General features: G+C 38.4%; 1 pseudogene; it reads left to right on the forward strand.

Annotated features, from left to right (window-relative positions):
- Positions 1-17,836: 17,836 nt before the first annotated feature.
- LOC139708703 (tensin-1-like) overlaps positions 17,837-25,469 on the forward strand; it is a 210,337-nt pseudogene continuing 202,704 nt past the window's right edge.

Below are 25,469 nucleotides of genomic sequence, written 5' to 3' on the forward strand. Positions count from 1 at the left end.
TCCGAATTTCCAATAGAAGAGTTGTTTTGCTCTATCCCTGAAATACTCGGAAAAGAGGAAGGGAAAGACTGAAATTTATCAGTGTATTTTGCTTGTCCTATTTTCTTTGACTAGCAATAGTTTATTTTACCTTTAGCATGCTTTTTGTAAATTTTTAGACGGTTTCCTGTTGCTGTTGTGTGCAGTCACTTTACTCTTTTATTTGGAGCACACCCTAACAGACAGTAAAAATGTTTTGTCTTGTTTGCATCAAAGAAGTTATACTCCTGGGGGGAAAAAAGATACAGTGGACAAATACTGAAAGACAGTTTTAGTGTTCCTTGCAAGGGTCATGTGGAACACATGATGGTGGCATAATACTTAAAATTTAAAATAGGTAACAATCTTATTGTTGTTTCAAAGGATGTTTTTGTTATGACTCTGCTCCAGATATACAAATGATATTGCATCACATTCTCAGAGATCAATGTATGCTGATTCCTTCATTCCGAAGTTGATTGTTTTGGAAGTGTACACAATAATAAGGGGAATTAACTGTGGACATCATGTGACTGAGGTAGACACCAGATCCTTGTTTGTTTGCAAGTGACTAGCTGATAATTGAAATGTTATAATCTTTTAAATGCCTGTCTGATTTCGCTCTTTGTCATCATATCCTGTGGTGAATCCCTCATGTGCATTTTATCAAAGCATACATTCTACATATTCACATTGTACAATGGCCCCTCCCCCCCCCCCCCCAAAAAAAAAAAATGATTTGGCTGCAAGTAAAACTCTTCAAATCTCCAACTTGCCACTGCCTAAACAATGATCTGGGCATGATCCCAAGCACCCTAGTGTGTAGAACTAGTAGCTGCATTTGCAGATACATGAAAACGTTTTTTGAAACTTGAGTTTTGCAAGGCGATGCAAAAACCATTACTTCATGTGTGTGGACACATACAAAATAATGGTTATTAATATTGCAATCCGCATCATGATGTTAAAATCAGTCCCTATCGATTTCTTGAAAAGATTGTCGCAATAATTTGCTGTGTGCAATTAAAATTCTCAATTGTTTTTTTTCATGTGCTGTTCACACATGTTGGTGTGCACTAGGCAAGTTATCTTGAAGGTTTTAAAAAGAAGATCAAGATGGACTAATTTTTGCTTGGCGATGGTTGTCATGATAATGGAAAGACTGTGCGTGTGTGTGTGTGTGTGTGTGTGTGTCCACACATAAAAATTAATGGTATCACATTACATTGCTAAAGACTAATTTTTGGAAACCATTGATATCGAGTGTGTTTAATCTTGACATGGTGTATTGTTTGTTTTCTCCAAACTCCACTTGGCTTTGAGGGGGATGCAGGCAATGGAAGATAGTTATCCCAAGCAGACATTTGCATGTCAGAAGTGACAGACAAAATTAGATGCCTCACTCAAGGTTATTTTCTCTTGAACTGAGATGTACTAGTGAGTTTAATACTGAGGGCAAGGCCCTGGTATAAAGTGCCAAGAAAAATATGTGCATTCTGTGAATGGACAGCTGTGCCAATACACATCTCCACCCCACTCTGTTCCCCGCTCAAAGGCAGGCCGAAATAATGTCCCATACTTGAAAAATCCACAATTAGTGTGAAGGATCGTAAGTGAGATTGGTGCTCTTACACTGTCATCGTTGTCTCCTTGGAATGATCAAGAGAGAGTGTGCTCACTGATGGTAGACCAGAGAAGTAGAGGGAGCCCTGTGAATACCAATGGATGTCATGAAGGCTTAGATTGTATGCCAAATACTGACGGCATCACTCATGAATTTAGTAAAATTGTGAATGGAATTTCTCAAACGTGTTTGCTACCATGGGTGATAACTGCTTGAATATGTATGAAAACTGAAATAGGGCCTATAAGCCACACAGATTCAGTGACTGTAAGACAGAGGGAATATAAGCATGTATGTGATTTTCCTGGTGCACACTTTCTTGCAAAAAAAAAAGTTTACTTAGCAGAGGTAAAACTGTCACAATTTGAAAACAAGGCAGTTTAAAATTGCATAGAACTCATGACTGTATAACAATATATGTAGCTGTATTACAGTACCACTGATGGATGAAGCATGCTTTCTTCAATCAATCATGTGGCACTGTGGAATGTATTTCAATGTCTGTTCATGGTTTTATATATATATATATATATATATGTCTAACCCTCTACTCCCGACCCAACTCACCGCCCTGGGCTGGGGCTACCAGCGGCAGGGGATGGCTGGGCTCGCGCCCGGTCTATAAGACGCGAGGGGATTTGGTTAGTGCACTCGTATAAATAGACACACCTGCCACATCATCAGCAATTCATTAAATTAATTTACGGACAAAAATTAAGAAAACGTTACATCAAATTCATAAAATTAATTGCCTTTTATTCAAGGGGAAAATCTCCTCTTGTTCAATCAATTTCTATCAATGATTACTTGACACTGGCGATTCAAACACTATTACACAATTTAACTGGGCATGCGCATGACAATCTCATCTCGGTTATTGTACTTACATACAGCTTCGGGTGCAAGTGCAAAAGGGGGGGGGTTAATTGGGAGGGGAAATTGTCCGTGGATTACTGCAGTCATTTACGGAAGTCCTTCCTTCGCTCAGTCCTTTTCGCTGGCGCTACACGTAACTCTGCTGATGGCTGCCTTCGTCGCCTTCGACCCGTACCGCTTCCGTCGCACCGGCGGCTCGTCGCAGCATCTCCCTGACGGCTAGTAGGCGGCTGCGTCGATCTGGCTGTCTGGGCTTCGCTTCACTTGCTCCTCGGCCTCATCGGGATATTAGTGGGCATCAGGGGTGGGGGTTGTGCACAATTCACAATCACTTTTTACACGGCAACTTGTCGGACAGTGGTACGGACAGGCGTTTCCATTCGGATCAGATTCCGATTTTTCCGCTAATTATATTGTCATTCGAAATTACAAGCCGTTCCCCACGTCAGAAGTTAAAGTTCGGCCCACGGCACTATATATTAATAAATAGTCTGGCAGAAATCAATCATTGTTCAGGACGACACACCACTATAATTCAGTTCAGTCCACCTGTGTATTGCCAAACTCGGTCTTTCCCCCACAAACGTTCAAAGGGAAATTATGCCAACGGGCTACATCTTCAAATCTGCTGCGCTAAAAACTTCATCTTTGCTAAACTTAAATATCTGACAGAGTTCTCTCTCGAGCCAGGCAAAAGTTCTCGCAAAAATTGCTCGCAGAAGTCTCTCCAAAATGTGTGCGGAAATCCGGGCAAAATTTCCCCAAAAGGGGTGCCGAAAGTTCCGTCCACAAAATCTGTGCAAAAATCTATCTCGAAGTGTGCAAAATTCTCCTGAAATCTCAAAATCTGTCTTCTCCCTACAATGCATGCCCTTTTAAACTAACCCTTAAATCCCTCCTACAATTCCAATATCCAATCATTTTAATTAATTTCCCACACCTGAATTATTGACACCCCTCTTTCGACCAATCCGCTTACCTGTCCCCAACTTGACCCTCTCCTCTCACCTGCGTAACCTACCTGCGTTTCGAACCCAACCTGACACTCTCCCTTCCTCCTAATATTTATAAAACAAAACCTAGCTTCGCTGCGAGCCCTTTAACTTACTCCTCCAGTAGGATTCCCAATTTAACTCGCACTACCACAATATTCTCGTTAAACACCTCAACTCCTCGTCAAACATCTACTCCTAACATCCTGCCGGTCCTATCTATTTCTTTATTCCCTTAAAAATCACCTGATGTCTATCAAATGTCCTTCTTCTTTATTCCCTTTGTCTGATTCCCTACACTGTCCTACCATGCCCTAAGCCCGCTGTCTGAACCTTATTCCCTTCCCTTTTATTCTCTTTACTCCTTCACCCTGTGCTTTGCCCTATCTTCTTCCTGACCTTCTAAATTTTTATTATTCTCTTTATAATACCCATCCTATTCGGAAGCCCCCTATTTTCAGCTCGTTACATCTATATATATATATATATATATATATATATATATGTGTGTATAAATATGAATATTTTGAAAATACTCATAGCGATGATTCTTGTGTCAAGTTATTTCATTTTTTTTTCAGTTGCAACTGGTTGACAAATATCTTGGCGATCACTCGAACACTGAATAATTGGTGTTTGACAATTTGTCAATCAGTTGCAATTTGAAAATATTGATATTGATCTTTTGTGTCACTAAAGAAAAGCGTATGGATCACTTACTCACTTAATCATTATCCTCATAATCATCATCAGTGCCACCATCATTATCATCATAAGATATGTGACTGTCCTTGGCAACGAATGAATGGCATGTTGCCTCCCTCTGTGAAGAGGAGAGATTATCTGGAGTTTCTGACAGCATGTGTTTCTTTTTTTCCCCAATCAAACCATAGCCGCATTTACACCTACTAACAGCACAATTTTTAAAATCACGATAATTTTGGTTCCACCGTTTACACTTGCGCAAAAGCATGCGAAGTTTGAGCTTCACGAAACATCGCGATTTTTTGGTTGGTAGTGCGCATGCATAATTTACCTCTCTTCAACACGGTAGACGAGTGGAAACGCGGGCTATTCGTTTTCACTGCAGTGCAGTCTATTTTGCTCACAGCTAGCTAACTGGTTGGAACGTTGAGCCAGGGCTTTTTATCAGTCCAATGCACACATAAATTTGTGTTTCTTGAGAGTGTAAACTATACGGTAAAACTATATAGCTTGCTATATTAGATCACATATGTAGCAGGTGTGTAAAATTTCAGCTTAGTATGGGAAAGTTGATGAAAGTAGCATTCAGGAGGATCATGAAATTTCGCCGATATGACGAAAGTGAGAAGTAGGCTTGTGTTTTAGGACTGGTATTTCATCAGGCGACAGCAAGAACTCACCATTGTTTTACCGACACTTGCTACGTACTCTGTGTTCCACAAAGTCAATGTATACCGAGAGCAGCATGGACACTCCCGAAATCAACGCATTTCTGGGAGAACATTATTTTGTTAAGTCGTTATGGGGTGATGATACATGGTTGGAGAACTTCAGGTTTGTCACTAGTTTTCATAATACAATATAGTTTCATCAGGGAGGTGAGAGACCACGAGCCGAGGATCGGCCTCGGCCATTTACCTGTACAGCATGTACCCTGTACTCTGGCCAGCGGCCGACGAACTCTCTACATGTTCCAAAGAGGGATTGGGAGTGCACGTAAACTCGTGGTGCAATCCGATACCGAAAGTCACGTGATGAAAAATCACGATATTTCTCCAGCTTGGGTTTATACTCGCTAAACTTCGCCTCAAACATCGCGATGTTTCAAAAAACCGCACTCTGGCTGGCGATTTTTCTGGCGATGTTTCGAGGGCATTTGGGTGTAGTTGCTTAGCAACTTGCACCCAAATGTCGCGATTTTAGAAAAATCATGATTTTTCCAAGCAAGTGTAAATGGGCCTTATATCTCACTATCAGGCAGCCAGAGCCTCACATTTGGCATATCTCAAAAGCTGGAAGATTTGCAGATGTTTAATCTGACTCCACCTAGAAATGAGGTGGGTTCCTGACACATCCCAGCATAGATGTATGATTAATTGCTCCCAGTTGATGATTTATGCAGAGCAGGCAGATCGTCCTAGTGATATTTTGGAAGATATGCTTTTGAATGGATGATGTTCTACATAAATTAATCATTCTCTTGGTGAAATGAGAGGTGTAGTCTCCATGTGTCCATGAAGAAAACTTTATCACAAGGCTGGGATCAGTGTGAAGAAACTTTGTCATGTTTTGAAGTGTTGGAAAAAAAAAAAACCTGTTTTCTTGAAAATTGTCAACATACAATATTGAGGCCCCTTAAAGGCATTATTTACCATTTGCAGATGAAACAAAAAGTCAGCTTTAGTGCTTCAAAATAGTTACAGAATATGAGTTAGGGATAGAAACAACCACCTGGTAATGGAAAAGTCTGAATCAGTATTCATGTTAAGTATTGTTAAATATACAAAATGTGAATAATAGTTATAATAAACATGCTTCTAGACTAAACCGTCTACAGTTATGGTTTAGTAAGAAAAATTGGGATATCTCCTTATATTTAAGGCTTTATTGCAAAATATTTACATGGTAGGATGTTTTGTGATACAACTGACCTACACATATATGCATCAAATGTGATATTGCGATTTTTTTTTGAATCACTGCTCACAATGGTAAACAGGACGTTTAATGCACACTTTGAACATTTTTAAGAGTGGGATTTTTTGCTTGCATTGAGCCATAGTTTGTCAGCACTGTTGTCAAGGTAACAAAGGTCTATACTTCAAAACTATTGAGAAAGCGTCCTAACGAGGATGCTGATTTTACTGAAAGATAAACAGGTGGGAGATATGATTGGTCCTCTTTGTTCTTCAGGCACATTCATCTTCCATATTTGTCATGTAATTTTTCTCATACTGTGAGCTAGGTGGATTCTGAACTGCTTGAAAGGGAGTGTTTAATAAATCAGACAGTAGTAACATCAACAAAGTTTATATATTTGTATATGACTATTACTTGATATGCGTTGCAACTTTCATTAGCCTATGCATGTATTGTAGTGTAGGTTGTAGCAAAAGATAATTATAACTATTCAAATTGGATTTTATTCAGTGCAGCCTAATTTTAATTGTCAGAAACCATGATTGATGTATCACCTTGAAGAATCTTCTCATATGACTTGTCCTGGATGCGAAGGAGTTAAGGACAGAGCACCAGTGTGTATCGACACCCCGCCCTCAGCTAGCCAAGTGTGAATGTCATGTGATGGATGAGGGAAGACAGTAGTTTTGGGTCCAGACCTTTGGACAGAAAGATTCTTCTTGTCATTTTACCTTCCAGACTACAGTTTGGGAAGGACAATTTCAATACTACCTCTCTGTTAACAAAAACATATTATTTACCTTTATCTTTTTGTATAAAAAGATTGATAAGTGAAGCAAGTGTGTAGTGTTCAGTAAGAACAAATTTTTGATGTATAGGAAAAGCAAAACTTCATTACAAAGTATTTTAAAGCATGGGACCAAGACTGGTGTGGAAAAGTATGGTAGAAGATTAGTGTGATATGGTATGGGGTGATGATGAATCCAGATGGTCTCATATCCAAAATGCTATGATGAGAGGAAATTCAAGAGATTCCAAAATGCTGGAAAGAATTTGTCATATGCTGTCCATCAATTTATCTCTGTGTTAGAGATCATTTTTGTACAAACTAAGCATACAAATCAAACTGCAAACTAGAACCATTGTTCATCACTGTGCCCTTTTATGACAAGGAACTCTTCTATATGCATCTTAACTTCAAATACAGCTTTTACAAATTCTTGAAATTTAGGGCATTTTTAGTTCTAAATTTTGAGATTCAATTCAGGAACATATATGACTAACTGTTTTTTTTTTTGAAAAAAAAAAAGCACACAAAGAAAGTATGCCATTTAGTGAGGGAACATATATGCTGCAATGCAACAAACCAGATGAATCAAAATGCTTCTTCATGCCATGCACGTTATGAACTTACATGATATCTTTGCTCTTTTTTTTTCACAAAAATCTGCTGACTTATTTGGCATGGGAAAGCGGAGACATTCTACAAAAGTACCACCCTCTCTATGTTGTATTGTCTAGATTTCTGTGAAGTCACTCAGAAAGGGATTTCAGACAAAAGTGTAAAAGCATCTCACAAATCGCATAAGAATTTACCTGTATGTTTCTATGATTCTTCACCTTTAATCTATGAAATTAGTAATTTAAAGAAGTATGCTGCAATTACTTTACTAATTTTGAAATAACACTGCTCACATAAGTTCTTTCAATATGAATTGGCTCGTATCTATCTAAACAGTTGTCATACACACACACACACACACACACAAAATAATAATGTGACAGTTTTTGTGACCTCGAGAGCAGCTGTTGCGTGTGTCAGAGAATGTTCCACTTTAATTCATGTTCTTGACCTTGAATACTAAGAACCAGTATTCCATGCAATGGAATACACTTACATTTGGCATTTCTCATCAAACTTTGTTCCTCGTGTGTTCAACGATGATATGTGCTGAAGCCCTGACAAACTGGGCTACACTTGAAAGACAAACAGGAAAATTTCTTTCACAGCTGTCATCTCCAGATATAGTTTGTTACTTTGGCATGTCACCATTGTAAAGTTTACAGGGTTATGTGATGCACAAAAATAGCTTTCAACGTCACTGGTTTTGAGAGAGAGAGAGAGATGAATTAATAGATAAATCGTGAAAGAGATAGGGAGAGAGAGTAAGAGAGATAGAGGGAGAGGAAGAAGACAAGAATATACCAACAGCTAGGAGTACTGTACTCAAGTCTTAACATCATTTATTGTTGGCAATGATGCGGTTGTCATGGTAGATTGATGCAGGCAGGCAGGGGTACAGGTGCTTCCCTTCCAAGCTGGTCCTATCTCCTCATTCCATCTGACATGTTTTTCTCCTGTTTCTGCCAGGAGTCTTAGCTGACATTCATAGCTGGCATAGTTGATGATCATATTTCTCTATCTCCTGAAGAGAAACTGACTCTGAACTTTCACCCCTCTCCACAACCTCAGCAAAGTGGACCTACTCTCTTACCCTCTCTCCAAATGGCTTCAGAAATGAGAAACCGTAGTCACAGCACTTGACATCATTCACTCTGTCTTGAGTTACTGTTTACGATAACCATGTTTAAGTAATTGTCAGTTTCGCAACCCCATGAGATATGTGTCAGTTTACGAAGGTACAGGAATATGTGTCAAGCAACATGATGGTATTTCAAATGGTTTGTCATCGTCCTCCCAGCAATGTCGAAGTGAGTGTGATCAATTTACAGAGGGGATAAAGCAAATAAGCTTAAGAATTGATAGGGATCTTCAACATATAGCATTTCCAATATACCAAATAAAATGCTGTATTTTCTTCTTAGTCCCTCTCAAGGGAAGTTTATGGCAACATCCGAAGAATTACCAAAAAACTCATCTATTCTGCTGCATCTAACTGTTTTCTTTTAAATGGATAAAATATTGTCAGCTCTTAACGCCAGATCCAAAATGAGCCACTGTGTTTGATAACCTTTGACCCAACTTGCAGTCAGCAGAGGTTATTCACCGGGCTTGGAAAAAAAAAATCTTTGCTGGGAATGAAAGGTGAAGAAAATGACCCACAATTCACGTTTATTTTTGTTGCGATGTTTAATGCTAGAGGGTAGAACGTTAACTGGCTCCAGACTTGAGAAAAATTTCTTTTGGGAGCTATTGGGTAAGGGGGAACTCTTCTATATAAGAGGCAACAAACTCAGTGTAAATATTTTCTGTCCAATTTAATGAAAACACATCTTTGTTAACTCATGGAGTCCCAGGAAAATTTGCTGCAGTAATTATTATCTTGTCATCATTACATTAGCATCTTCATTTCATATCTCATATCACAGAATGGTTATATGGAACTGTTTAAATTCATAAAGTCTACACAACATTGGAAGGAACTGTAAATCTGAGAGAGAAACATGAAATTTAGTCTTCTAGATGGTGTTACCAATCTAAGATTCAGTTATGAATGTAGCAATTAAGAAGTTTCTAATTCCCAAGCAAACAACATACTTGTATATGAACCTCAAAGACCTCACATGAAAGATATTTCGTAAACTCTACTTTATGAAACATTAACAATAAATAGTACAAATTGTGATTGGGATTAATGGTTTGAAGAGAAGCTCTATTCCACATTCACATTGACCTGATTGAATCAAATGAAACAAGACTTTAGTTTTGTCAAGACTGACAAATTAGGCGATCCATTTGAATTTGTGATAAGGGGTGATTGGCCATGCTGCACTCAGCAAAAAAAGAAAGTAAACACTTTTTCAAGTTTATCTTTCTCATAGACTATCTGGCTAAAAATGGTGTTTTATATACTATGTTAAAGGTAATTCAATTAGCTATCAACCCAGTAGGTCAATGAAAATGTTAACTTAACGCATGAGTGAACACATTCGTTTTTCTCTTCCAAGGCAGAAAAGTAAAAATTGCAAAATGGACAAGTTGTTATTCAAGCGTATTTGTTCTTCCATATAATAATGCAAACAAAAGACAAGTTCAACACAATAGAAATGCAAATTAATTTGCAAAAATCAACCTATGATCTCAATAATATCTCTGTAACCTTCCAAAGATAAAGAAAGGCAAAAATTATGGAGGAAAATGAATCTTCTGTCAAATCCGCAGTCAAAAGACATAAGAGAAAAATTATGGTAACAAAGAAAGTTAAATTTGAAACGTTATTCCAAATTAAGAAAATTTTAGATAATATTAGGTTCTTGAATTTGTCTCGTGCATTCTTAAATTCCTTGATTAAAAGGTAAAATGAAGAAATTCTGCCGATTTTATCACCTTTACGGCTTACTCCCTATATGTCATTTAAAGGTTGAATTGATGGACAATGCTTATGTTCCACCTTCAGTTTCCCTACTATGTTTTTGTTTTTAATATAAAGGGAAATAAGGGCACAGAAACTTATTTCTGCTATTTCATTCATGTCTCTCATTGCGTTAAATTGGTCTTTTGTTATCATTTGCTATCTTGGAGGGCATTTGCAAATGAATCTCAATATGTCCAATTCTGCAATTTTTACTTTTCTGCCTTGAAGGGCAAAAACGAATGTGTTCACTCATGCGTAAAATTTCCCTTTGTATACACCTACTAGGTTGACAGCCAATTAAATAATCTTTGATATGGTATATGACACATTGATTTTTATAAAAATCTTCTATGAAAAATATTAACTGGAAAAAGTGTTTACTTTCTTTTTTTGTTGAGTGTATTTTTCAGATGTTCAAGTGAAATATTAAATCAAAACATACCCATATGTGAAATCATATCAATTCAATTCAGTTTAATTCATTGATTTTCATTCTCTTTTTTCAGACAAAACATAACACAGATTAAATCAGGACTTATATCATAGGCATATATACATTAGACATTACATCAATATCATTCAGTGTGAAGAAAGATATGATGTTCATAATTTTCACATATTTGTATTTGTATAAAACATATGAAATTGAGTGAAAATATGGGGTTTATGAGATAATAGAATCATTAACAACTACATGTGCAAATTTCTGAAGGCAGGGATGTTCATAAAAGTGTTTGAATGTTGCAAAAAGAAATATCAGGTAATGACATGTGGACAACCTATTGAAAAACAAATTTCATAATATATATTTCACAAATGTGGTTTAGGACCTTTGTATGGCTTCTTTAACTTGAATCATCAACCAACATTCGGTTTCTCATTTGCAAATATCATATTAAAGAAGGCAGTTTAAAAGAATCATAGTACTTCAGTGGCGTCACATCACCATGAGGGATATTTTGCCACTGTTTTCTTATTACTAACCCCTGTTAAAGAGGAGATGATGTCATTCAATATTGGAATCGTCTATGTATATGGCGTTTGACGACTGCCGACGCCCGATTGTGCCTGTGGTCATTTGCTGAAATAATTTTTTTTTTCCCCTGCGAGGCACATGCCATGTATGATGAGCAGTGAGTGAAATGGGACTCACAAGGTCCCAGCAGGGTTGATATGCCTGCTTAGCAGAGTCTAACATTCCTCGGGTCAATTTTATTTATATCATTTTTTTTTCTAAGGGAGAGAGTTGTTCAACTATTTAAAGCTCAGAAAGCTGTTTATTACACTGTAACTTCCTCTCTTTGTCTCAACTAATTTTAACTAATAATTTTGAGAAATACACAGTGATTTTTGTTTAATAGTTGAATGGTGCCAGTTTCTTTGTTATCAAGCAAGCAGCATATTGGGAAAATGTTTGCACACAAACTCCAGTGTAGGTATGGGGAGGTGAAAATAGCAGATTTTATATCATAAGTAATAGGCCTATGACATTAATAAAAAAGACCCATGGGATGCCATTTATCACTGTTTTTTTTTTAATTTGATGAATGATTATTACCATTCATCATTACCTTTTTCTGATAAAGCAATTTTGTAATTGTTTGTATTATCAGTTATCTGTGTTTCCCCCTCCCCCCCCCAAAAAAAAAAAAATTGTCTTCCCAAATGGTAGATAGGCAGTGAGTCCTTCACACCTGCCCCAGAGTACCTACAGCAAATCCAGGGAAAACAAGCATGTTAACCCATTGAAGACTAGTCCCAAGTATACTCTGGCAGGTGTCTATGGGAAATGTGTATGACAACAAAATCAGCTCATCCTCAGTAGGTAAAGGAGTTATTGAGCGTGTTTCTACTGAGCGACAAAAATTCGAGGTGATGCGAGGCGATGCGAGATGATTCGCGGTGATACACGGTGATGCGCGGCGATGCGCGGTGACACCTCAAATTTTTCCTCAGTAGAAACAGATCGGGTAGTGGCCGATGCGCGGTGATGCGAGGTGCTCCGTCGTCCACCTTTTGAGGTGGTCGATGTGCGGTGATGCGAGGGACGATTCTCAGTAGAAACACACCGGGTAGCGAAATTCACGGTATACCGGAAGTCTCGAATTATTGGGAGCTTTCGCCCCGCGCTTTTCAAACGGTTCATCGCACACTCCAACACTTGTGTGTACACAGCGACCGTAATTTCGCAAGCATTATGCCTTGTACCAACTATTACTATATACAGTATATGAGGTGGTACCATCGTCTAAATTGTTTGCGTGCCCAACAGCCTATTAGTATACTATACTTGTTCGCGTTCATTTTCCCATAAAAATCGTATTGCCTCGAAGATGTAGATTCCCTAATTCGTTTTCGCTGCAATACTAATGTTAGTATGTCGGAGCCCCAGGAGAGCCTCGACCTGCAATGATTCCTAATAACCAAGTGGCAGGAAATGTTGGTGAGGGGCATTTTGGACGGAAGGACTAAACGAAATTCAGTGACCTACCAGTGACCTGAAAATATGCGACTTCCGGATTCACCGCATTTAGCACGTCACCTCGCATCACCGCGTATTTTATCACTCAGTAGAAACAGCTCGAGTGGTCGTAAAATACGAGGTCATGCGGGGGATAAAATTTGTGGTGATGCGAGGTGATGCGAGGTGGTGCGAGGTGCTCTCAGTAGAAACACCCTCAATGACTTTAGCTGGTTGTTGCAGTGTCTTTACTCTTTGCATGTAGTGTTTATAGCCTAATCCATCACTGTTAGTTTTATTACATCATCATGGTATGTGTATGGTAGGCACTAATAAGACATCCACAAAAGAACTCCAGCTGGGGAAAAAACACATTGCAAACCAAATGAAGCATCAAAGAAGAATTTCTGAAGTACCTCATATCATTTCACTCTCTCAAGTTGGCCTAAGATTTGATTTACCATGACTCACACTGGGAGGTTCATGACTAGTGACCATTTTGATTGCTGTAAAAATCAAAACAAATACCTCCTGTGAGATGAGGATTTCTTTTATGTTGTGTATATATATGAAGAGTTTGTTTGCAAAAACCGATAAGTCCATATTTGTCAAATGAAGATATTGCGATTAAAGGTCAAGAAAAATAAAGAGAATTTAGTAAGAAAATTTTTGCTTCTTTTGACCATAACTTCAAAAATATACCTTTATATGTAGTGACCAATATATCATTTAAAAGGTATTATTTTGTACTTTATGACAGAGACCGTACTTCAAAATCTTCAAAAATGGACTTATCGGTTTTTGCAAACAAACTCTTCATATTTTCCCTCAGTATCTACTGCGAGTGGAACTACAAGAGACCACCTGAAAATTAGTGATTTGTAGTAACATTTGATATTTTGAAGATGTGGTAGAACTAGTCTGCTTGGAAATTATTTTGATGTACAGCAGACTTTTCAAATATTATTTGTTAGAACCAGCTCTTTCAAGCTTGTGTCCATTGAACTACAGGGTACGATACTTCTGAGCTAATCATTGGCAGATTTTTTTGACGTCAGTTCAGAGCCATGACAACCAAATCTCTCATAGCTCTTGCTGTCTGCCTATGTGAGATTTTCTGGTTGTGTCCAGGATCAAAATGTAAGTGAAGTTAAGACTTTGAAAGAAGAGAGTTGTTAAACTTGGTAAGATAGAATGGTATCAGAGTTTCTTCTGGCGTTGTTCTCTCTCCATTTAGGCAGCAGTTGTGGAAGAGGCTGTCATGCTGATACTACTGTAGGAACAGCTGTCATTCCGTCACTTTAGTAAGGGCTCCTCACACAGCATGCATGGCTAATTGATCTGCCTGCCATTTGTGGCTCTCGTGGTATTGTTGTGAACTTTTTTGCGTACTCTCAGCACACTTTGAGCCCATCTCACGTGGAGTTTCCCTCCTCATCGCTCCAACCCACCCCAACATACGTGTGTAGATTTTTTTTTTCTCTGTGCGGCTGCTTGATGTGATCGTCTGCTTGTCAAGTCCATCAGAGCACACCCAGGGACTGCCACACTTCTCATCCCGTTTAAAAAATATTATCAGATTCATCGTCCCTCTTGCTCACGTAAAGTGTGTGTCTTCTACCAAAGGTAAACTTTTTGGAAGGGGGGTGTGGAGCTGTTACCCCAGATTGTGAGTTTCATATATGTGTCTGTTCATGTGCCCTAATATTTGCACTCCTCCATCTCTCATTTATTTTTTCCTCCTGAGGAAAAAATATGAAAGAAAAAAAATCTTAAAGCTTGTTGGGTCATTGACTGACCGCTGGTGCACATCCTGGGGACACGCACGGAGGATGTATTGGATTAGCATCTGCCTTTCACCAGACTCAAACCACACAAGATTTTCTCTGCTTCCGGATCGTCATCCAATTTGCAGGAAAGGTTGAAGAAGCGGGGGAGAGTCTGCAATCAACATCTTTACTTTATGCATATATATGCTTGGAATGCAGACAGTGAGACAAATTTTACTCCTTACGGAACCTTCGTACTCTGCTGGAATAAAAATTACGGAAGGAGAGCTGGAATGTGTCGTTAAGTCAATGTAAATTGCAGATATAGATTTGTGACACAGAAATCAGAGGAATCTACATTTATGGAATGTGTGTATTGATGAATTCGTGAGGCACCAAGAGATTATTGCAATTGGCCGTTTACCGTACTTCAGCAACAAAGCATGATTTTGCATGCACAGCTTGTTTGTGCATTTCATGCTTGTTTTTATATCCTGGACAAAAAATATGTTTATAGATACATATATATATTTGCTGACAGAAGAAAAGATTGGAATGCAGGGGAAAAGTTTCTGTAACTCAATCGACCAGTTGAAGATGCAAGTACATGAATGATGATACATGAAAGCTGGACACGCCATTTTGTATATAGAGTCTGTGCTTTGTGACTGGTGCAGTTTCCACACCCTCCCAAGATCCCAAATTGGATGGCTCCTTGTGCATTTTTTTAATATCTCATCGTTTACAAAATTTGAACCTCATGAATGATGCATCAGTGATTCAAATTCAATTTGTTATACCTTATGAGTGCTGCAAGGGGCAACACTCTGTAATTACAATGTGATGGTGATTCTTTGGGACATTCAATAAGTGCTGTCGAGGATGAAAAAGTAAGATTGAATTACCTTCTTTGTTGTTGCAAATTGAAGTTCAGTAAACATGATGAATGATGACACATTGATTTTGGAAGTTGTGCATTACAATCAGTGGTCAAATTTCAAGGAGACTTTATGTCGTTCCTGTGGGGACCAGCTTTGTGATGTAATAAAGGATACAAAAAGGTGCAAGAAGTGATATTATTCATGAACCTTATATGCTGAACAAGATTTTACCAAGTGTGGCTCCAGTGGATTTATGAAATCTGTACTGCACAAACAATGCCTTACCTTTGGAATTGACAAATTGGAATTTTAAGATACACACATCTCATCCATACCATTTTACATCACTCTGTGGGATAAGGAGGAGGCTGAGAGGATCTTTGTATGTTGGAGCAGGGAGTTGAAAATCAGTGGAGTGACAAATTTGCCAAGCTGAGCTTTCACTTGTCGTACTCACCAGTGATTGATATCCCATCCAGATTCAGATCTGCAGATGTCTTTGAAAATTTCACTCATCATCATGGCCGTGTTTGCTCATTTTGATTGACCCAAATTTTTGCTGTTGTTCTGTTGGAAATGCCTCTTCTGTGAATAATACTTTCTACTTCTGCATGTGGAAGCAAATTGTGATTCCTGAAGACTGCCACTTTATGCAGACAGTCAGTCATTTCCCCTCTTGCAACAGTTAATGTCAATTAGCTATTTACAGTCAGTTCTACGAGAGACGTTTGTGTTGCTGTTGATCAGCACAATCATCATTAACCCAGTGATCAGATAAATATAAAACATTGTTTTGGAGGTCAGATGGTGTTTGGTTTCAGGAGCAGTTCTCTTTTTGATTTTTCAAAAGCTTTACTGACAGTGTGACTGTGCATGAGGTCATTCCACTTTGACGTGTGTGTATGCAGGTAATGTGACCAGGCAGCTTTTCAATTTAATATTTTCAATATTGTAATTGGATACTTATCCTTTAGAAATTGAGAGTGATCAGAAGAAAAATAGATTGTGAAGGAGAGAGAAAAGAGACTTCAGAACAACTTGCTTTGTGCTCGCAATGCACATTTGGAGTGATCTAAATCCCAGGCAACAAATATTTTGTGACTGGGTGATTGGTCGTTAAAGATTTCAATTACCTGCCCCACGAACTGTTGATTTGCTATTCATGAGCGGCACGATGGTCTAGTCATCCTGCGGCAAGTGATTGCCTTTGTTGTAGGCATGCGTCACTTCCACTCTCCTCAAACCAAGCTGAGGATGGGACATACACTTCAGTGACTGACTGCCTGCCCATCCATCATCACCGAATAATCTGTTGGTCAGTTAACCATCCCTGCCCCCTCTCCAGCAATCATCCTCACACCATCATCCCTGGCGAGGTGTTTCTCCTTGGTAACGGAGGAGTGTGCAGCATTTGCCAAGGGACTTCATCCCTGCCTCTTGGATTGCAAAGTGGTATCGGTGGATCCCAACCCATTGAAAAGCACGCAGCAGCCCCCCCCCCCCCCCCCACACACACACACATCCCTTCCATTAATCTTCTTGCATATTGTATCTTGTGTGTGTAGTAGGGAGAGCACTCCTGATTGAGTGAGGACATATCCTTGACCAAGAATCCTCATCTCCCTCCCTCTCTCTCTCACCTTGTGACAGTTTGTATTTTCCTCTCTCTCAAGAAACCTGAAAACAAAAATTAAACCAACTGTTCAGCTGTGGATTTTTGTGCAATCTCTTCTTAAACATAGCAATTTCACCTCAGATTGCCATCGCCAGATTGGGCCTGTCAGTAAGGAGGTAGATTTACCTTTGAGCGTTCAGCGCAGGAGCTTTGTGAAGTTTCATCTCGTGCCCCTCCCCCAACACAACTGTGTTTTCTACTCTGAAAGCAAGCTGTGAATAGGAGCAGGGAGAGGGAAAAAAGAGACAGAGGAGGACTGTGAATGGTGTATTAAGTTTCTCCAGCCACTGGCCCACTGTCTGAACATTAACCCCAGCCCCAGCGAGGAGGACGTTTGCCCCCATGTGGAAGGACCTGCTACCGTGTGCTCTACTGCTACCCTGGGCTGTATTACCTCATGTGCTCCCATGTGAAACACACTGCTCCCATGCTTTCCCCTTTTCTACAACCCTTTAGCTTGGCTCTGCCCTGGATCTTGCAATGCTTGGTAATCTTTAACTAGGATTATATCAATTTGCTGGCAGCCTCCTCCATCTCCTTCATTTTTTCGCCTATTTCTTCGGAGAGAGGTTTTTTTCCCCCCTCCTTCTCAGTGGGGACAGGATTAAATGCTTTCTCTCTGGTGGTCGAGTCCTCACGGAGCCGTGAGACTGTGATTGGTCGTCCGAGATGGGAGAATGTTACAGCCTGTTTAGCAAGGTAAGGATGCAGTCGTATTGTCAAACATTGAGATACCACTGTGTGATGGATAATGTTTATCAGTTTGTCACATTTTGACACGTACCCCTGTGTACACGAGCTCCGCTTGCAGGATAGGATGTGAGCAAGGAATGGCATGCTAGTCACATTTTATGTTCTATTTCGAGGCACTTGCTTTATGAGGAAGGACAAATGTTTCATTTTCTATCACATTTTATGGCCAATGTATGATGACCTCAATATTCCGATGATTAGTTACATTGTTTGATTGATGTTATGCAGTTTGACAAGGACAATACAGAAACATGCCTTATGAAAATTGTTATCGTACCTTCATTTGGTGAGAATTCATATCCAACCATGTCTTTTTTGATGTGCTGAAGAAGAATTGAAACAAGAGATGAGGGGATGTCTGTAAATGGATTTGACAGAGTAGATGCGATATTTAAGAATCGGGGGGGGGGGGGGGAGAGAGGAGTTAGGGGAGGCAGTGGAGATGGGGATACGGAGGTAGGTTGATGAATTAGATCGTGTTTATGCAATCAATTGAAAAACCTGTCTTTCCATTGTGCCATGCTACATCAAGGCATGTTTGGAGAATTTGTTTTTAGGATGCAGTGAGATGGAGAATGGAATTTATGATGCCCGTATCTCTGTATGAATATAGGATGCTTCTGCAAACATCTGTAATTTACACTTGTCGAGCAAAATGTGGCACAAAGTGACATATATTCATGTGACATTGTTTTTCATGTTCCCTCTCTGTCTCACTTCCATGTACCTGCATGTGTGTGTGTTGCTGGGTATATGTTCATATGAGATAATAGATAGATGGATCAAGTTGTATATTTGGGTTAGGGATGGTATATCCATTACATCACATGCTACTCACGTCAACCTCGCTACGTCTTTGCTAGTGGTGGCAAAGAGTAAATGTAGGCAGCTGGGATAGCTTAAAGGTAGTAATAAGCACAGTATAAGCAAGGAGGTACCTAGTACCTCCTTGGTATAAGTACAACATCCACACAAGTGGGGCTTACAAGATGATGATAGCTCTTAGAGCTGAAGTGGATTGAAAGATTGACCTGGAGATTTTGCTTCGTGAAACTGAAATTAATAGTGCTACAAGAAGGAGATGGGGTGTTAAACAAACGGTGACACGATATCTGCTCCTGCAACAATTGCTCTTGTCTTATTTTCTTCAAGGACTTAGGGGTGAGGGTTAGGGTTGTAATATATAGGGTTGTAGGTTTAATTTGATGTGAGGATAGGATTAAGGTTAGGGTTATGTTCGTGGGTACAATTTATTCTTGGCCTAGTGTGCAGATATTTCATGGGAGCAATCGCAGGAGCATATGTCATGAAACCTAAACAAACTGAATTAAGTAGGATAAGCACTTACAATGGCTTGGTTTATGGTGATGTTCAATTTATGGCAATCGTAGTGCTGGTGATGACAATGCTGATGGTGGTTGTCATGGTGGTGATAATGGTGATGATTATGATGGAAGTGAATAGTTCTTCTGCTACCAATGATGATGAGAATGAGGATGAGAATGATGATAACAATTGTGGTCATCTGATGAAGCAAATAGTTTAAGAGCGGTGATAGTTGTGATGATGATAATGATGATGATGATCTTTCATGTGTTTTGTTCATATTCGACTGAGGAATGCTAAGTAAGGTTAGATGCAGAGATACAATTCGGGCAGAAGGGTCGCTGAACTGTAGCCAGAAAAACAAAAACAAAACCAAAGTGTCATATTCCAGATGTAGCAGCAGCCAGAAATGTTCAATAGTAATGTAATTTGGTGAACTTGATCGCACAAACAAGACAAATGATGATGTTAATTAAAAGATATAAAAGGACAAAGTTTAACATAAAATACATACTGAATTTCTTCTAAGTATGTCATTTTCCAAAGAAAATGGCAGCTAGGAAAGTTCAATCAGAATTTAGTATGATATGTTTGAAAGAGGGAATGTTCTAATGTATGTATATTGTATAGCATTTTTATATCCAATCAAAAGGGAGGGGATGATGGCATGTATCACCAATCACATCTTTGCATATATTTCATTGCAATTGATATGACCGCATTGCAAAACATATGAAACTTTAACATTCTGCAACTTTATCATTATTTTATGACTGGCCTGAATGAAACTTCTCCTATTGGGTTTGAAGTTATCCAGTTGTTGATGTCAATTTGAAAATGGAGTGGCTTCTACAACTGTAGATGTGATACTGTGTGTTAGGTACAGCAAGGCTTGAAGATCAGGCACTAGGTAGAACTTAGATGGGAAAGGAGTTCATCATAACATCCCAGGAAGGCTGAAGTACTGAGTAAACATATCACTTCATATGACTTTCATCAAAGCGAGAGCTCTATTATAAGAGGACATATACTAGCCAGTCTTACATAACATTTGTTGACCAAGTACACCCTAATGGTTTGTCCACTCGTTAAGAGCTAATGGAATATTGAAAACTGACTGCATTCTAGCTCTGTAGCATTGATTTGAAGTCATCTGTAAAATATGTCTTACCTTAAGCTCTTTTTACACTTGTGTTTCTTAACCCCATACTTTCTCTGACCCAGGACTATCATTAGTCCCGTACCAATTGTTTCAGCTTTTTATACTAGCCAATAGATCCCGTACCAAGCTCTCGTCCTGGGCTGAGGAGAAAACTGACCTTTTTACACTCATATTTCTTAGCCCCGTACTTTCCAAACCACATGAATATTCATGATTACGCTGTGCACTATACAAGTACATGCACGCACCGGCAGCACTTGATTACCTCATTTCTGATTGGTCAGTGGGCCTTATGGGGGGGTCGGACTTCGTCTCCGTCGCTTAGCCCCGAATTATTTTTTCGTTCTGTTTACACTCGCTTGCTTGGCACTGCAATTGCGGGATTAGCACCACAATTGCGGTGCTAACCCTGCTGTTTTGCAGGGCCAGATAGTACGGGATTATCGGTGGGGCTAGCCCACTTTCGCAAAAACAAGTGTAAACAGACAGCGGGCTAAGGAAAGTACGGTACCAACAGTGGGGCTAAGGCCCCCCCTTAGCCCCACCATTGGTACAGGACCGAGCAAAAATTTGCAAGTGTAAAAAGCCCTTAAGTAAATCTCATGAGCAAGACATGCACTGGAAGGAGGAGGGAGTCCAGGGGACAGTGGGAGAGGAGATGGGGGAGGAAGAGCTATCTAGAGCTGAAAGGGGATTCTAACAAATGGTGTCACTGTGACTAGAAATCACAGTTCATACCAGGTTTTCACAACTATTACTTCATATTGCTGATGTAACATTGTCCATTTTCAGACAGCTAAAATGATTCATGGGAATCATGTACATGAAATGTAAAACTTTTGTTCAGAGCTGAGAAATATTCAGGTACTAAAATGAATCTCTACTCAGACTGTGATCTTCAGTTCCTTTAAACAGCCGTGACACAAACACCATGACCTGTTTAAACATTCTTAACACTCATACATACAAGAGTATGCATGCACCGTAAGATATGCATGGCATACAGTTTGTGGTTAGGAATGAATACAATGTCAAGATAATGTTCTGACACCTCAAATGGGTTTAGAGGTCAAGCTATTCAGATGACAGTCATGCACACATATTAAGCAAAAATATCTAAAAACTAGGCCCCAGAGAATTAATAAAGATCACATCAGGTTTTCCGTATTGATGTCTTTGCTTCTTTGTTGCCAGTTGCAAAGATATAAATGCAATAGCAACCTGCACATTATTATTTTTTTCTTATTTTATCAAAGCATAAATGAATATGATAGCTCATAAAAAGTTAGATGTTTATGTTTTATAAAAAAGCTCAGCTGTGTCTTTGAGACTGAGATGAATTACATCCATAAAATGGACCAAGTGATATCAAAAGATCCTCCGCTGTGATTCTCTGAGTCAAAGGTGCCAATATATCATCATAAAACCCACTCATTGGTAGCATACCTTTTATGTTAGTGATGAAATACCTGCCATGTATCTTATTACAAACAAGAAAACAATGCGTGCTCATTGTATCGTGAAAAAACAATACAGTAAATGTTTGCTGTGGCATTATAGTTTGCAGGGTATACAATGCATCTAAGACTCATGTTTCTGGTTTCTCCATTATTATTTTTTTTTTTTTCCGTCTGACATGTGGAGGGATGATAATCATGAGTGTTCAGCATTTCTGTAGTGTACACAAAGTTTGATGCCTTTTGTGTCTGGCCTTTTTTTTTTGGGGGGGGGGGGATCGTGATATCAGTCTTTGATTCCAAAGTAAGGTTTTGAAATGTTTTTGGCACCCCAGGCCTCTAAAGCTCACTATTTTCAAATACTGTAGCTGTCTTCTCAGTCATTATAATTCTAATATCACCTGTGCTAGAGCAAGAATTGTGGAACTCTTGGCATTTAACTTTATATTCATATTTGAGCACTTATGTGTTGTGGATATATAAGGTTTGCTGCAAAAGTGTTGTTGGTAATAATGTCAGAGATAAAGATATCAGAGGTAAATATAAAGTCATATACCAAAATATAAATCCATCAGTCATGAAAGAATAGATAAACAATTTCTTTTCCAGACTAGCTAGGAGTGTAACAATTTGGGATCAGTGATGTAGGGCCTACAGTGGTTGGCTATACCACAGTGTTGGAGTCTTCAGAGTACTTGAGAGTTCCCATTTGAATGAGGTCATTGGGTCCAGCTAATTTACCTTGTTGTATTCCAGCCCCTCATAATGTCCATATACTTAGAACACACCAACAAAATGACATCATATGAACATGATCTGCTATACACGATATATTTAAATACATAGTATGACATTGAATTGATGTACAGGAAACAGTTCATGTGATGAAAATACACCAAGAGTATTTTTAAAACTCCCCCTTCAAAAAAAAAAAAAAAAAAAAAAATCCTACTCTTGATGCTTGTTGTCAGATTTTGGAGATTTGAGCAAATAATCAAATTGCAGATCCTCTCACTCACACTATACAATATAGTGCTGAAGGTGCAAAGTAGTGGTAATTGAAGAAAAGAGAAGAAAATTATTAAACAGGCACGAAAAGGGAAAACACCCATCGCTCTTTAAAGACAGACCTGTAAAATGATTTCTCAAAAGTGCACGGCAGTGTTTCTCATGAATAACGCATTACTTCTCTATATTTGAACTAGATATCATATTCAGTTTGCTGTTACTTCTGTTTTTGTTTTTGTTTTTGTTTGTTTGTTTGTTGTTGTATTTTTTACCTCTGACTGGTATGCATAGGTCCATATGAAAAACAGTAGTAAGAATTTTCCTCAACAGATCTCAGAGGTAGCAATAATTTGAAAAATTCTTTAAGTAAGACACAGAATGATGTGTTTGTTTGTATGCCATAAAACCAGAAATTTTGCCAATTTCATAAGAGCCAAGATTTGCAAAATGAAATTAAGATGCTCACAAAAGTTTCTGTCTACACTATTTACATTGAATGCTAGTGGCAATTCACAAAAATTTCATGCCATGAAATATCTTCCTTTACAGTAGGTAGATGACTTATTTTAGTTTACTTTTGAAATATAGTTTTTCATTGAGCATCTTTTTTTTTCAAATTCTCATTTTCTTCAAAAATTCATGTTTACTTGCAAACCATGATGTAGTTTGACTGTTACATCTGTTTTTAAAGTAATTTCCATTGCAACCATATTTTGCTGAATATCCTCTAATTAAAAACTGCATACTTTTTCATCCTTTAATATCACCTTTGTACGGATGAAAGCCTAGATGTATGTTAGGGATATCAATAATGAAAAATGAAAACATAAAGAAGGAAAATGCTTTCCTCCATATGTCATAGTTGAACTTCAGCCCACAAACTTGTATGATTGGAATCAGAAGGATTATACTTGTATGTATGTATCAGAGTAGTGATAAGAGACCATGGTCATGAGCTTCCAATTTAGTTTGTTAAACCTCTTCATTAGGTAGAGTATTGATATACCACATTGTACCTCTGGTACTTTGGGTTAAATACAGAACAGAATGTCAAGGAAACTTAATGTGAGACATGAAAAGAGAGGATTATTATAGCAGCAAAATTTATCTTAGCTTGTAGTGACTAAGATATGGCTGATGTAGTGATTCCATTTTGAAAACTGGAATGCCAAATATGGGATAGAGGAGAAATCCTCAACAAATTTGAGCTTCTGGAGCATGGGTCACATGTCAGCCTATTTTGAGCCTGACTTTGTTTTTAAAGTGTTTCTTTTCTTGTCCCTTGGGAAGCCATAGGCAGTTCATGCAGGTCGTCTCCATATGACGCTCCCTCCCCCTTGCTGGAAAGGAAAATTGTGTCTTGCTTATGAAAATAAAGAAGAAGTTGAGTTGATATAGGGAAATGGCTTTATTGCCATGCCTGGTTCATTATTCAGAATGTCAAGTTATTACATCTTGAAATTAAATTAAGCTATCTGGGGCACAATTTATTTTTATTCAAAGCACAGGAGATTTTGAATATTTTTGTTTCTTTTCCAGCAAAGTGAGACATGGTTTTCTTCAAAATAAAACCATCAAGAAAATGGTTCATTTATATGTCTAAGTACAATATCATTAAGGGCACATGATGTACGGATCATGATGACTCAATTTCCCATTAGGATTTTTTTTATTTATTTATTTTTTTTATTTTTTAGATCTGTGAAGACTCTCAACATGTTCCAGTAATGTATTCATTGCACTGACCCCATCCTAACTCTTCTATCCTCCACAAATAACACACACACACACACACACACACACTTTTGCAGTCAATCTCGTACCCTCTCCCCCATTCCAGCTTCAAGTCAAACCTTTCCTATGTTTGTAACAGACCCCCTCCAGCATTGGCGAAATTCCGCACAAATATTTCTTGATAGTATTTGGGGGGGGGGAGATTGCAGGTTGAATTCTGAAAAAGAGGAACTGACAGTGACAGAGAATGATTGCCCATGGTGAAATATTCTAGTTATGAAAAATATTGTGACAATGTGAATTTGTGTTGAAGACTGGACATAGTTTTGCCACTTGTGACTCTTGAGGAATACCTGACATTTAATAGGAATTTGACCCCATTTATATATCTGTATCATTTAAAGTTACTGTACAGTTTGAGATGCCACAACATATAAAAGTCATTATAAAATGCCTTTTATAGTGCATGTTACATATCATGTTTTCATATTTTGTATTGTGTCATATGATTTACATTAAAAAGAAAAATCAGCTCTAAATATAAAACTCATGGTGCATATTTTGAAGGATGTCATCATATATGCCTACATCATTTCATCGCTTTTTAATTTACCGATTGTAGATTGACTATGTGCTTATTATGAATGATGTGTTACAAGACATATTCCATGGTCATCAAGGAAGTGGAAGTGATCAATCACAAATTCTTGATCAATTTTTAGCTCAGTTTAAAATCCTGGACAATTGTTCAAAATGTCTGTCAGAAGTGGAGTAGTATCTGACATTAAAAGA

This window comes from Diadema antillarum, unplaced genomic scaffold (assembly GCF_040938485.1).
Source record: "Diadema antillarum isolate AM-2024a unplaced genomic scaffold, OU_Dant_1.0 seq00001367_RagTag, whole genome shotgun sequence".
Classification (NCBI taxonomy): Eukaryota; Metazoa; Echinodermata; class Echinoidea; order Diadematoida; family Diadematidae; genus Diadema; species Diadema antillarum.